Source organism: Sorex araneus, chromosome X, assembly GCF_027595985.1.
Source record: "Sorex araneus isolate mSorAra2 chromosome X, mSorAra2.pri, whole genome shotgun sequence".
Taxonomy (NCBI): Eukaryota; Metazoa; Chordata; class Mammalia; order Eulipotyphla; family Soricidae; genus Sorex; species Sorex araneus.
Genome location: NC_073313.1, coordinates 350496538 through 350510013, shown reverse-complemented (window position 1 = coordinate 350510013; position 13476 = coordinate 350496538). Strand labels below are relative to the sequence as shown.

Below are 13476 nucleotides of genomic sequence, written 5' to 3'. Positions count from 1 at the left end.
CAATATGATGCTTCATAATTTGATTTATGGTGAGATCATAGATTCAAGCGGGATGTGAAGTGAGCCTTCTCCTACTGGGAGCCCTGAGCCATGTGTGCCGGAGTCACTGGCGAGGTTATTAGAAATTCAGATGCGTGGCTGCACCCTCGGCCCGCTGAAGCAGGAGCTCCGGAGGGGAGCCGGGGCTTGATGCTTTCACAGACTCTGGGTGCTTCTGATGCATGTGACGCTCGAGAACCACGGATGTGAAGAGTTTCTTATCAAATAAATAGGTATATGAAGAATGTTAAATAGCCAGCTAACAGAATTTTTTTGTTGTAAATAATTTCATGGTTTGTGGAAATGTGTTACAATTGCGACTATTTTAGCTGTCCTGAGAGAGAGAGATGGCTTCTTATGGCAGGGTGGTGGCTATCACTTTTTTGAGCCTTTACTTTGTGAGGCATAGTCTTACGCACTTTTTCCCTCCGGGGATGGGTACTTTTTGCTTGTTTTCTTCTTGTCTGGTTTTATGCTGCAGACTCATTCGTTGGTCCTGGGACAAAAGTATTGTTCAGTAGTTTGTTCAAGAGGAAACTTCTTTGATTGTTAAATTGTTTGAAACCACTAGATGGCAGAGTCTCCCAATAATTTATTAGTTTGAAGACTGGTAATAAACCCTTTCTGTTTCTTCTTGCAATTAATTTCTAGTATCACATTTAGTCGGCTGGCTCGCCAGTGTCATGCGCAGTGTTGTGCTTAGGGCGGCTGTTCTGCCCCTACCGTCTCCTTACTTATTTCCAGCTCAAGCCGCTGCTTTTATTTATGCTCACTTAATTTACTTCTTTTGGGTTTTCTTTCTTTCTTGCACACCTTATCAGCCACAATTTATATTTATTGGCTGATACCGTTGTTTCTGCTTTGGGGGCTAGACTCCTAGCATGTCAGAACTGGAGGAGACCTCCATCCATCATGGGGTTTGGCCCCTTCATTCCTCAGATGGGAGAATGGAGACCTGGAGAGGTTGAGCCAAGGACAAAGCCTTTGTCTTGCTTACCTTTGTGCCCCTCTATTTCTTTTACATAGCGAAAATGCAGAGAGATGTTTTCCAAGTAAAGCAATTGCAAATGTGTTGAAGGGTATGAATGCAATCTCTCTGCCCAAGTGGTGAATGTTTAGTAATGGAGGCATGATTTAAACAGCTGCAGTAATACAGAAGGCTGAAGGTGATAAAGGTCTGAGGAGTGAACAAGATAAACCATTTTGCATCGTTGAATCCCTTTGAACGTCTGTCTTGCTGCTCCTGCTTGCTTTTTTAGACCAGAAGCTCTTACTTGCACTTATTCTCTGAAAATACCACTTTCAAACTCATCTATGCTCTTGTAAATCAGTTCTCCTGACTTAGAATGTTCTTTCTCGCCATCCCTTATCTGTCTGGGAAATGGTTTATAGGTAAAATTTTTAACACATCTACCACAAGGACCTAAAAGCTCTTCAAAAATGTTTTTGTGTTCTGCTGTTCTTATTGTAGCACTATTCATGATAGCTAAAATCTAGAAACAGCCTAAGTGTGCAAGAATGGGTGTCCGGATAAAGAAATTAGGGTATATATGTACAGTGGAATGTTACTCAGATGTAAGAACAGGTAAGAAATCACGCAGTTTATGGTTGTGCGGGGCCGTCTCGAGAGTATCATGCTGAGCAAAGGCAGAAGACACATAACAGAGTGTTCTCTCTCACGTGGGCTGTAAAGGGAACCACAGATGACTAAATGGCCAGAGAACTGGTTCACAGAACTGAGTTTACCATGGGCATGGGCGGAGGGGCGGGCACACTGAGATAATATGAAGGGAAATGGGCACTCTGAGTGAGGGCCTGGAGTTGGAATGTATGCTGAAACCCGATCCTGGCAGTAGGGTATTTCACTGTCTCAAAGTGGGAAAAACAAAAGTGAACCAAAAAAAAAAAGGTCTTTCACAGTTGCTTCCCTGGAAAGTCTTCTCCCTCTTTCTCAAGGCATCGCTTGCCCTCTGGGCTGTTTTTGTACCCAGCTCTTCACGGCGCTGTGCAGTAGAGGTCTGTATTCACCAGCAGTTCCCCTGAAGTAGACTGTTCCAGTTTTCTTTCCCATCTCAGTGTGTGTTCAAGGACAGTTGACAAAGGGAGGCAGGGACCAGAGCGCATGTGCCCTGTAGTATGTGTATACGGATGAATTGAAAGAGCTAGATAGGAAACTGGGAATTGACTCCAACAATTACAACTTTTTTTTTTTCTTTTTGGTTGTTGTTGTTGTTTGTTTTGTATTTGCGTTACACCTGGTAGAGCTCAGGCTTACTCCTGGCTCTCCAATGAGGGCTCCCTCCTGGAGGGCTCAGGGGACCATATGGTGCCAGGGATCGGACCCTGGCCAGCTGTGTGCAAGTTGAAAGCCCTCCCTGCTGTACTGTTGTGGGGCCCCTCAGTAAGGTTCTGGATGGTTGTTTAGCACACTCCTCACTGTGCAACAGACACAGTCTGTGTTTAGTAAATGTTGGAATTCAGGGAATTTCTTTTTATTTTGTTCTCCCCCACAGTGCTCAGGGTTCCCAGTGATAATTGACCCACCATCCCTCATGGTTTAATGCTCGGGCCTGGGGATGGGATGCTGCCGGGCTCTGTGACACTCGGTGCCATGCAGTGCTGGGGGTCTGACTTGGGGTTTCAGCATGCAGGGCGTGCCCTCTACCCCTCCGAACCATTTCCCTGGCCCCCTGAGGGAATTAAGATAACACAGTTACTTTGTTGCAGAAGAATTCGAATCTGATACTTTGATCATTAGACCCTTGGTTTTCTGTTTTCCGTGTAATTTTTCTGTGAAAGATGATTAGAAAAGTCAGTCTCTTCCTTTTCTTCTTTCTCCTCCGTTTTCATTTTTCTTCTTTCTCACTTTTGTTAAGAAGTAAAAAGTTTTAGCTCCCACATATCCATAGCTCTCACTGTATTACTGTCATCCCGTTGTTCATCGATTTAATCGAGCGGGCACCAGTAACGTCTCTATTACACTCAGCCCTGAGATTTTAGCAACCTCTCCTTACTCGTCTTTCCCAACGATTGGAGGCTCTTTCAGGGTCAGGGGAATGAGACCTATCGCTACTGTTTTTGGCATACCGAATACACCACGGGTAGCTTGCTATGCTCTGCTGTGTGGGCAGGATACCCTCAGTAGCTTGCCAGGCTCTCCGAGAGGGATGTATTTATATTTTACTGTATTTGGGATATGAATATGCCATGGGGAGCTTGCAAGACTCTCCCAGCGGGCAATAGACTCTTGGTAGCTTGTCAGATTCTCCAAGACGGAGAACAAGGCTATTAGATGTCGCGAGGCTGCTTTTCTAATCCATATCTTTAGTTTAAAAGATTCAGTTTCTCTTGGAGAAATTCTATTTTGTTGACCAAAGTGGTAGTACAGTACGTAGGGTGTCTGCCTTATATATGGCTGACTCTGGTTCAATACCCAGCACCTAGTATGGTCCTCTGAGCACTTTCAAGAGTGATCCACGAGTGTGGAGCCAGGAGTAAGCTATGAGCACTATCTGGTGTGCCTCCCACCCAACGAAACAAGAAAAAAATATTTTTGTTTTAGATCTTTTGGGAGACTGGAGCAATAGCACAGCGGGTAGGGCATTTGCATGCAGCTGACCGGGTTCAATTCCTTCGTCCCTCTCAGAGAGCCCGGCAAGCTGCCTAGAGTATCCTGCCTGCATGGCAGAGCCTGGCAAGCTACCTATGGCATATCTGATATGCCAAAAACAGTAACAACAAGCCTCACAATGGAGATGTTACTGGTGCCTGAACGAGCAAATCAATGAACAACGGGGTGACAGTGCTACAGTGCAGATCTTTTGGGATTATGCTTCAAAATATTATTCTCAAAGTAAATACTTAAGAGCCAAATTCCTGGTATATTTAGGAAAGTATACTTATCAGTGTGTTTGTAATAGAGGAATTTCCTGCAACAAAATAAAACATTGCATTATATATTATAGATATTGTCTGTGGGCTTAATTTCTGCAAAAATGTTAATAATCCTTTCATTGCTACATCAGTGAATATGTATGATATAACCATTAATGTATAAACAACCTCAAAATATATCACAAAGATGTCTTATGCTAAGTTCATTTTCAGGGTTTGACTAGATTTGGGAGTTGAGACTAAGTGTTAAACTCTGAATCTTTTCTTCTGGACTTTCTCTGAATCTTTTTTACTAGACTTTATTAGTTGGAAACATTTATGTGTATAATTTCAGAAACTATATTTTGATGTTCTCTTAAGCAAGAGAAAAATATAGCAAATGATGTGATGAACACTTAAATACCTGTTATCTAGAATTAAAAAATATTCAATTTATCTTTTTTTGAGTAGTGTGTTTATAAACAAATACAAAAATATACAGTAGAGATAATAGTACTGTCAATATTTTATTTCTGTTCTTTTGCTCAACTTCCTCTTTATAGAGTAAATTTAAAAAAAATTTTATTGAATCACCATGAGATAGTTACAAGCTTTCATGTTTGGGTTACAATCACACAGTGATCAAACACCCATCCCTTCACCAGTGCACATTCCCCACCACCAATATCCCCAGTATCCCCCCCTTTCCCACCCTCCCCCTGCCTCCATGGCAGACAATATTCCCCATACTCTCTCTCTACTTTTGGGCATTATGGCTTGCAGCATAGACACTGAGAGGTCATCATGTTTGGTCCATTATCCACTTTCAGCACACATCTCCCATCCCCACTGATTCTCCAGCCATCATTTTCTTAGTGATCCCTTCTCTAGTCCATCTGCCTTTTTCCTACCGCTCATGAAGCAGGCTTCCAGCTATGGGGCAGTCCCCCTGGCTCTTGTATCTATTGTCCTTGGGTGTCAGCCTCATGCAATGTTATTGTATAGAGGAAACTTTTGTACTTACTTCTTATAAAAATTCCTATTTCCTTAAAGAATTTATTGGAATTCTTATCAAGCATTTAAAGTATTACTAATTTTACTCAGTTACTAATATTTTCCACTTTTCAGATTACTTATTTTTAATGTTGCAAATGCATTTTATTTGAGATTCTGTCCTTTGGGGGGCGCACTGGATGGCACTTAAGGCTTTCTCCTGGGTCTGCACTCAGGCAACACTCCTGGTGGGGCTCAGGGGGCCGTAGAGGATGCTAGGATTGAGCTCTGTCAGCAGTGCGTAAGGCAAGCATCTTACTTCTTGTGCTATATCTCTGGAGTCCTTATTTGAGATTTTTATGTGGATACCTTTACAGTCTCTTTTTCTGATTTACTATTGCGTTGCAGTATTATTGAATTTCAAGAGTTCAGTCTCACCACTCTGTAAATCTCACCACTTCCACACTGAAGCCCCAGTGCTCTCCCATCCCTGGGAGCGCCCCTCTGGTGACCGCTACAGTTTTTACCAAGTCTAGGAGTTATTTTAGTTTCATGCTAGGGTTTTTTTTTTTATCTAGTTTATTTGCTTTAGTAATTCTGGTGACCTCCACAGTTTTTGCCAAGTATAGGAGTTATTTTAGTTTCATGTTAGTTTGTTTTTTCTAGCTTATTTGCTTTAGTAATATTTATGTATGAATGAAATTGTTTAGTAATTATCTTTTTCTTCTTTTTTCACTTAACAGAAGCACCTCAGGAGCCATTCATTTTGTACCAAATAGTTTGATTTATCTTCTATAAATGGCAAAGTAGTATTATATTGTGTACATATGTTTGTGTATATATATATATGTACACCATATATGTATGCATCACACACACAGTTTCTTTCTTTCTTTCTTCCTTCCTTTCTCTCTCTCTCTCTTTCTTTCTTTCTTTCTTTCTTTCTTTCTTTCTTTCTTTCTTTCTTTCTTTCTTTCTTTCTTTCTTTCTTTCTTTCTTTCTTTCCTCATTGTTTTTGGGTCACACCGCACTTTGCTCAGGGCTGACTCCAGGCTCTGTGCTCAGTGACCACTCCTGATGGTGCTCACATCATCGTATGTGGTGCTGGGGACCTCCTTGGACTGCTTCTCTGGCTCTCAAAATGGTTGTTTATATTTGCAATAAAGTAAGATTTTCCTAAAAAAGATTTCTGTAAATATTTCTGTAAGAATTACTGTGTCATTGGGGGCCAGATGATTTTACAGCAGATAGGTTGTCCTTGCATGTGGCTGACGCAGGATTGATCCCTGGCATCCCATTTGGTCCCCCGAGCACCACCAGGAGTAATTCTTGAGTGCAAAGCCAGAAATAGCTCCTGAGCATAGCTGGGTCTGACCCAAAAAGAAAAAAAAATTTCTGTGTCACAAAACCATGTTTGTTTTCATTTGCATGGCTTTTGAATTTCTTCTGTGATTTGTTTATTTTTTGCCCAGTTTTCTTCTGGATAGGTTGTGTGAGGACTCTATAAATGCTGTCTGATAATACTTTGAGTTTTTGTTTTTGGGTCACACCTGGTGGTATTTAGGGTTTATTCCTGGCTCTGTACTCAAGTATCACTCCTGACAGGCTTAGGGACCACGTTGGATGGCAGGATTTAACTGAGGTCAGCCTCATGCAAAGCAATAGCTTCTGTACTACTTTTCTGCCCCTGTACTAGTTTCTTTGTATTGTAAGTAATGTCTAACATGTGGCTTATCTTCCCACTTTATGGACAGATATTGCAGAATTTAATATGGTCAACTTCAAAGGAGTCTAAAGCTTATTGACACTAGTGTAGGCAAGAATTTACAAACTCCTGGGGCTGGAGCAATAGCTAGGGCGTTTGCCTTGCACTCGACTGACCCGGGTTCAACTCCCAGCATCCCATGTGGTCCCCTGAGCACTTCGAGGAGTAATTCCTGCAGAGCCAGGAGTAACCCCTGTGCATTGCCAAGTGTGACCTGAAAAGCAAAAAAAAAAAAAAAAAAAAAAGAATTTACAAACTCCTGAAGAGAAAGATGATCTCTATGAATTGGATTGGCTATTCTTAGAGCTCTCGTTTCCAATATAAATTTTATTTTTGTCTAATTTCAGTCCAGTCTGACTGAAATACCCATGGCGTATTTGATATGCTAAAAACAGTAACAACAAGTCTCACAATGGAGATGTTACTGGTGCCCACTCGAGCAAACCGATGAACAATGGGATGGCAGTTCTACCGTGCTAATTTTAGTAATGTTTGGTTCCACAAAAAAAATGGTGTTGGGATTTTATTTGAATGTGCATCCAATTTACAGATTATTTCAAGAAGAATTGGTATTAATGCAATATTGAGGTTGAAGGAATATGATATTTATTTATTTGTACCTCTATGTCTGACACAAATGTTTAGAAATTTTCTTTCTGGTACTTTGCTTTACCAGGTTCTCAGCTTAGCATTGGCTAACAGGTGCCCTCTCTTTTCAGTTGGTGAAAGACCTTCCCCATTATTTCCATGACCTTCACTTCTCTCTGCCCCACCTCCTCCTCTCTTTTTGCGGACATGTAGCAAGAATGAGGGCAATCAGGAGTCTCTCCAGCACCTTTCGAACTGCTACTTAATGAGCTTTATATATACACAGTCGGTCCGTTAACATCTGTTGCATGTGTAGTGCTGGGCCTCAGACTTCACAAGAACTGTTTTGCTTTAACTTTCTTGAAATTTAAAGAAATTTAAATTTAAATTTCATTGGAACCTACTCTACTTTTGCGAGTGTTGCCTGGGAATCCTAGTCTTGCACTAATCAGGTAGGGGGTTCATTTCCACGGCCAGGAGCCACTCTCCACTTGACTTTCCTTTCTGCGTTGCTTGTAGGTTAGCTCTAGTCATCATTGTCGAGTCCTGTGAAATGGTGAAGACAGGAGTCAGATTACTGTGTTGAATAGGAGCGATACAGTTGGCACTAACAGCTGTGCAGTGGGCACGGACTGGGCTGTCTGCTCTCAGATAGGTCTGCTCTGTTCTCTTCCACGTCAGTCCTGTCTTCTGGCTCTTCTTCCCTTTCGTTTGCCCCGACCAGACAGGGAGCTTTGTGAAAGCGGGGTGGATACCCCTTCATCTCTGTGTTCAGCGGCTCGCGTGTTACCTGGCACACAGTAGCTGCCAGTTTTATGAATATGTTGATAAAGCTGTTTCAGGCCCTCCCCCTCTACCAATTGCGCGCGTGCCTGTTTGCATGTGTGAACACATGTACGTTCCTATAGCTGGAGCATCTGTGTCCCCAAGCTGCCGTGCCATCTGGATGGAATAGTACACAGTACCATAAAGGATTAGTTCCACCCCCCCCACCCCCGCACTTCCCCTTCAGTCTGGCATGAGTGAAGAAAAAGTTATTTAAGAACAGATATTTAATCTCTGTAGTTTATCATATCATAGCTGGTTTGATTTGTGTGCAGCTGTGGTATTTTTCAGAATACATAGAGAGAAGTGACTTCTGTCAAGATCATGAAATAAGGTATCTGAAAAGTTAGCTCTGATTCTTCTTCAGTGATAGGAAAATTAAAGTTTTATAGATGTGCTTTTAAATTTGAAAATTAAATGTGCTATAAGTACCATCTATGATATAGGAAGAGGGACTAAAAAAAGCTCATTTCTTGAGTAGAGAATTATACTATTAATATAAACATGTGTGTTGCACTTTGAACAGAGGAAAATAATACACTCTGTTGTGGTCTTTTGGGGATTTGTTGAGTTCTTACTCTGAAACAAAATTTTTATTTGTATTATAGTTTTAGGTACTTTTTTTGGTGGTGCTGGCACCAAACCCAGGGCCTGACGTATACAAGGCTAAGAACTAATTTTTAAAGATAAAATTTATGAATCACATTTCTAATTAAAGAAAAACACTGTGATTATATTTGGAAATGTAGATCAAAGCTTTTTTATGAGAAGAATTTATCTGTTATTTACTTTGGATTTTGGCTCACATCTAGCGATGCTTAGGGGTTACTCCTGGCTCTGCACTCAGGAATCACTCCTGGAGGGGCTCAGGGTACCATATGGGTTGCTGGGGACCTAGCTGGGGTTGGCCACATATCAATTAAACAACTTACCTACTGTATAATCTCTATGGTCCCTAGTTCTTTTTTACTGGAGAAATTTCAAAAAAACTTAAAAAAGATGGGAGGTGCCAGGGGCTAGCAAATAGACTTTGAAAGTAATATTTTTTTTATGGAAAATTTGAACTGTTTTCATAAAATAGTTATGTTGATTCCCTTGTGCCTGTAGTTTTGTTTCAACAATCAACTCATAATTAATCTCATTTAATGTATTTTTTTTTAAATTTATTTTATTGAATCACCATGTGGAAAGTTACAAAGTTCTCAGGCTTATGTCTCAGTTATATAATGCTCAAACACCCGTCCCTTCACCAGTGCCCATATTCCACCACCAATAGAAACAAACAAAAAAACCCCCCAAAAAACCCAGTATACATCCCACCCCTCACCCCCCAACCCCCCCCGCTGCGTGACTGATAATTTCACTTTCTTTTCTCTTTACCTTGATTACATTCCATATTTCAACACAAAACTCGCTATTGTTGCTGGAGTTTCAACACAGACTCGCTATTTTTGTTGGAATTTATCCCCCAAGAATACAGCTCTATTGACAAGGAAATATTTGATAATAAGTTTTCCACTGATGAGAATGAAGAGATAAAAAGTCGCATGGCTGACTTTTTTTTTTACAATTTCTGTATTATAGTAATTAAGTCCAGGGAGATTTAAGTTGGAAATTGAATCATTTCCCTTCCTGGAGCAGCATGGAGCAAAAGCTTAGTTCACAGTCTGCATACATGGTTGCAAGCACTCGCTGGAACCCCAAGTCATAAAGCTGGCTCTGGCTCCTGCTCGTTACACATCCACACGGCTGTGCAAAGGCATGGCCACCCGGGTCGAGACTCCATTTAATGTATTTTTTAGCCATTCCTCCACACACACCTGTTTCTGGATTATTTTGAAGTAAATCCTAGAGGGAAGACATGTTATTTTATTATTTCAAGATGCATCCGTAGGGGCTGGAGAGATAGTACCGTGGGTAGGACTCTCGCCTCGCACATAGCTGTGCTGAGTTTGATCCCCTGCTCCCCACCTGGTGCCCCGAGCCTCACCAGGAGTGATCCTTGAGTGCAGAGCCAGTATTGAGCCCTGAGCAAAACACTAGTTGTGCCCAAAAACTCCAAAATAAATAAATTAAAGTGCATTTATAAAATGAACAAAAAGGCTTGAAACCGTTGTCATATGTGAAGGTAATTAACAATAACTTATTGTCTTCAGCTTTCTCAAATGCTTTTAAAAAAATATGTTGATTTATTCTCCATTTACTCCTCTCATGCTCTCTGCATGTGTGCTCTAAAGAGAACAGGTAGTTTAATTTGTAGTTTCTTACTGTGTAAATTATTTTAGATTTCCCATTGTTTAGTTGCCATTGTAATAGTGTTTATGTTACTTTTGTCAGCTGTATTTTTTTCAGATTAGTAGTTAGACCTATTGGAATAATTTGTTATAGATATATACTTTTTTCTCTTTGTTTGAAACTATTTTAGTTTAAAAATAATCATTTGAACAGAATGAGTGCTCTAGGCAAGTAATACTCCTACTATTAACTTGACTTTAAACCTAAATTTTTTTTTGCCCTGGTGACTGGGTTAATTATGTTTTAGTTTTGAGGATTGGTCTAGGGTACCAGCAGCTCAAGTAAATTGCTTCAGGCATTCTCTCAAAATTTATTGCCTCCCATTTGCTGTGATGTAAATGTGTTGGAGACACATATAAAATCAGTAGGCAAAAGAATTTGAGTGAAGGCTTGTACAGTGTTTAAGTGAATAATGTCTATTTTGATACCTATGAACTTTGAGATTTTGAGTTGGCTAAATTCCATGGTGAAACCAAGGAAATTTTTTTGCAGCTCTGAAAATTTTAGGTCTCAGAGTATGTGGTAGAGATAAATACGGAAAAAAAATTCTGAGTCAGCCTGGTTCAAAAGCAAGTGTTAGCAAGTATCCCCTCCATTAAGGGGAGAGCTGTTGCCAGATCCCACACTCGGGTTATCAGTTATCTGGAACGATAACTGAGGGAGGTAACAGATTTTTCTGTTGTTTTCTGTTTACCACAAAGTTAGTGACTTACCCCAAATTGATGATCTTCCAGTTGAGATGACAAGTTTAGAGTCTTCCCACGTGCTAGTGGGTGGGGCTTTGTTCTGTCCTAAAGAATCCTTTTTCTCGATCACGTGGTGTCTAGTCTAGAGTCTATCCAGCTTCCCTGGCATATGGCCCCTTTAGTCTCAGAGTGACCCTGGAGGTCAGTTCTCACCTCAGTCTTTGGAGGTCAGTTTTCACCTCACATCATGCTGAGACCGGCTTTCCTGCCTCCCTCTTGTTTTAAGGACACTTAGATCTTTTTTTATTTTTAACTTTTACCACTTGGATAATCCAGGGTGATTTACCTGTGGATCACGCTGCATCATACGTACAGGGATTATGTGGACATCTTCGGTGGTTTAGTAGAGGTCATATACTGCTTTCTTCACTAAGATAGTTCTTTGGACTACCCTGAGTGGACATTTAGGGACAATACCGAGAGCTCGTGGAGTTCTTGTATTTATCAGTATGTTAACACTGAACAATTAACAGGACAGTAGAGTTGAGTCAGTCTTTCGATATCTCGAATGAACTTTACGAAGTGTTTTTTAACCATTTGGTTCCTTTCAGTCTTTTTTTCCATTTGCCGTATTTTTTCTGTTGGCTTGGTCTAGAAAAAGGTCAGTACCAGTTTGTGTGATGATAATGCACCCTTTTTTGACAAAATTGGAGCCTGGTCATGAATTATGCACATTTTATGTAACAGGAGATTGATAATTGTTTGTGTGCCTTGCAGTGCAGATCATGTGCATAAAGCATTCCGAGGACACGAACCTGCTCCAGGGTTTCCCCCACCATCAGTGGGAGTGAGTTTCCAGATCCCATGGAAGGGACTCAGTGTAGACAGTGGACTCTGCAGTATCTCTTCTGCTTCTCTGTTGCCTAATTGTGAATGAGTTGTTTTCTCAAATAACTCAGTAATAATTGCAGTGCTCCTTTTAACATATCAGAACTTTTACTTTAATTTTTTTGACAAGTGATGATGACACATAATTCTCTGCCATATTAGCCAGACATAACTTTGGAGAAAAACAGAATGGTTGTGTGGTGCCTGTATCTTAAAAATCATAAATTTGAATGCTGTTCTAAGCTGTTACCTAAGCTTCAGTGATTTTTTTTAATAGCTCAATTTTTTTTTAAATTTTATTGAATCACCATGTGGAAAGTTACAAAGTTCTCAGGCTTATGTCTCAGTTATACAATATTCAAACACCCACCCCTTCACCAGTGTCCATATTCCACCACCAAAAACCCCAGTATACTTCCCGCCCCCGCCCCCTACCCCCAACTGCGTAACTGATGAATTTCACTTCATTTTCTCTTTACCTTGATTACATTCCATATTTCAACACAAAATTCACTATTGTTGTTGGAGTTTCCCCCCAAGAAAGACATCCCTACTACCAAGGAAGCATTTGATAATTAGTTTTCCATTGCTTAGAATGAAGAGATATGTAGTCCCACTGCTGCAAGTACATAACTCTTTGTTTTTTTTCTTTTCCCTTTTTTTTTTTCTCATTTCCCCTTCCCGCGCCTCATAATATGGTGGACGCCATGCCGTGTTTCTCCCCGAAAATGGGAAACAACCGGGAAAGAGGGATATTTCCTCTTCTCAGCTGGCGTGGGGGCTATGGCTTAGTTCACAGTCTAGAGAAATGGCTGCTACTTTGATTACCTTCAGTATTTCAACAAAAAACTTACTGTTATTGTTTGGAGTTTCCCCCCAAAGTCATACCTGCTATAAAGGAACCGTTTCACATTGCTGACAATTAAGAGATGTTAAGTCTCTTGTTAAGTTGGATTTCTGTATAAAGTCCAGGGAAAATTCTGCCAGAAATTGCATAGCCCAGCTCACAGTCCCAGTGTATTGCTGTAAGGAGCCGTATAGCTCAATTTTATTGTCATTCAGCTTTTTTTTTTTCTTTTTGGGTCACAATTCTTTTTGGCGATGCACAGGGGTTACTCCTGGCTCATGCACTCAGGAATTATCCCTGGTGGTGCTCGGGGGACCTTATGGGATGCCAGGAATTGAACCCGGGTTGGCCGCGTGCAAGGCAAATGCCCTACCTGCTGTGCTATTGCTCTATCCCCTGTCATGCAGCTTTTTTTGATGTGTTGCAATATTTTAACTTTCAGCGTATGTTTGACCTTTCTTCTCATTGCCAGGCTGTTGATTAATTGACCTCAATTTGTTGGTGAAATATAATGGGAAAGGGAGCCAGTCAAAATGAGGAGCTCATCTACAAAAAAAACTGTCTTGTTTCAATCTAGTCATTATCATATAGTTCTGTGCCATCCATAGCACTCACAGCTGTGGTTTCCTTCAAGCATCTGTAATTGTGCCCTCTTGGCATCTGATGTAGCACTGTCA

At 40.8% G+C, this 13476-nt stretch overlaps 1 protein-coding gene across 1 annotated transcript in view; it reads left to right on the top strand.

Annotated features, from left to right (window-relative positions):
* NBAS (NBAS subunit of NRZ tethering complex) overlaps positions 1-13476 on the top strand; it is a 388118-nt gene that overhangs the window by 49164 nt on the left and 325478 nt on the right. The gene's annotated exons all lie outside the window — the stretch shown is intronic.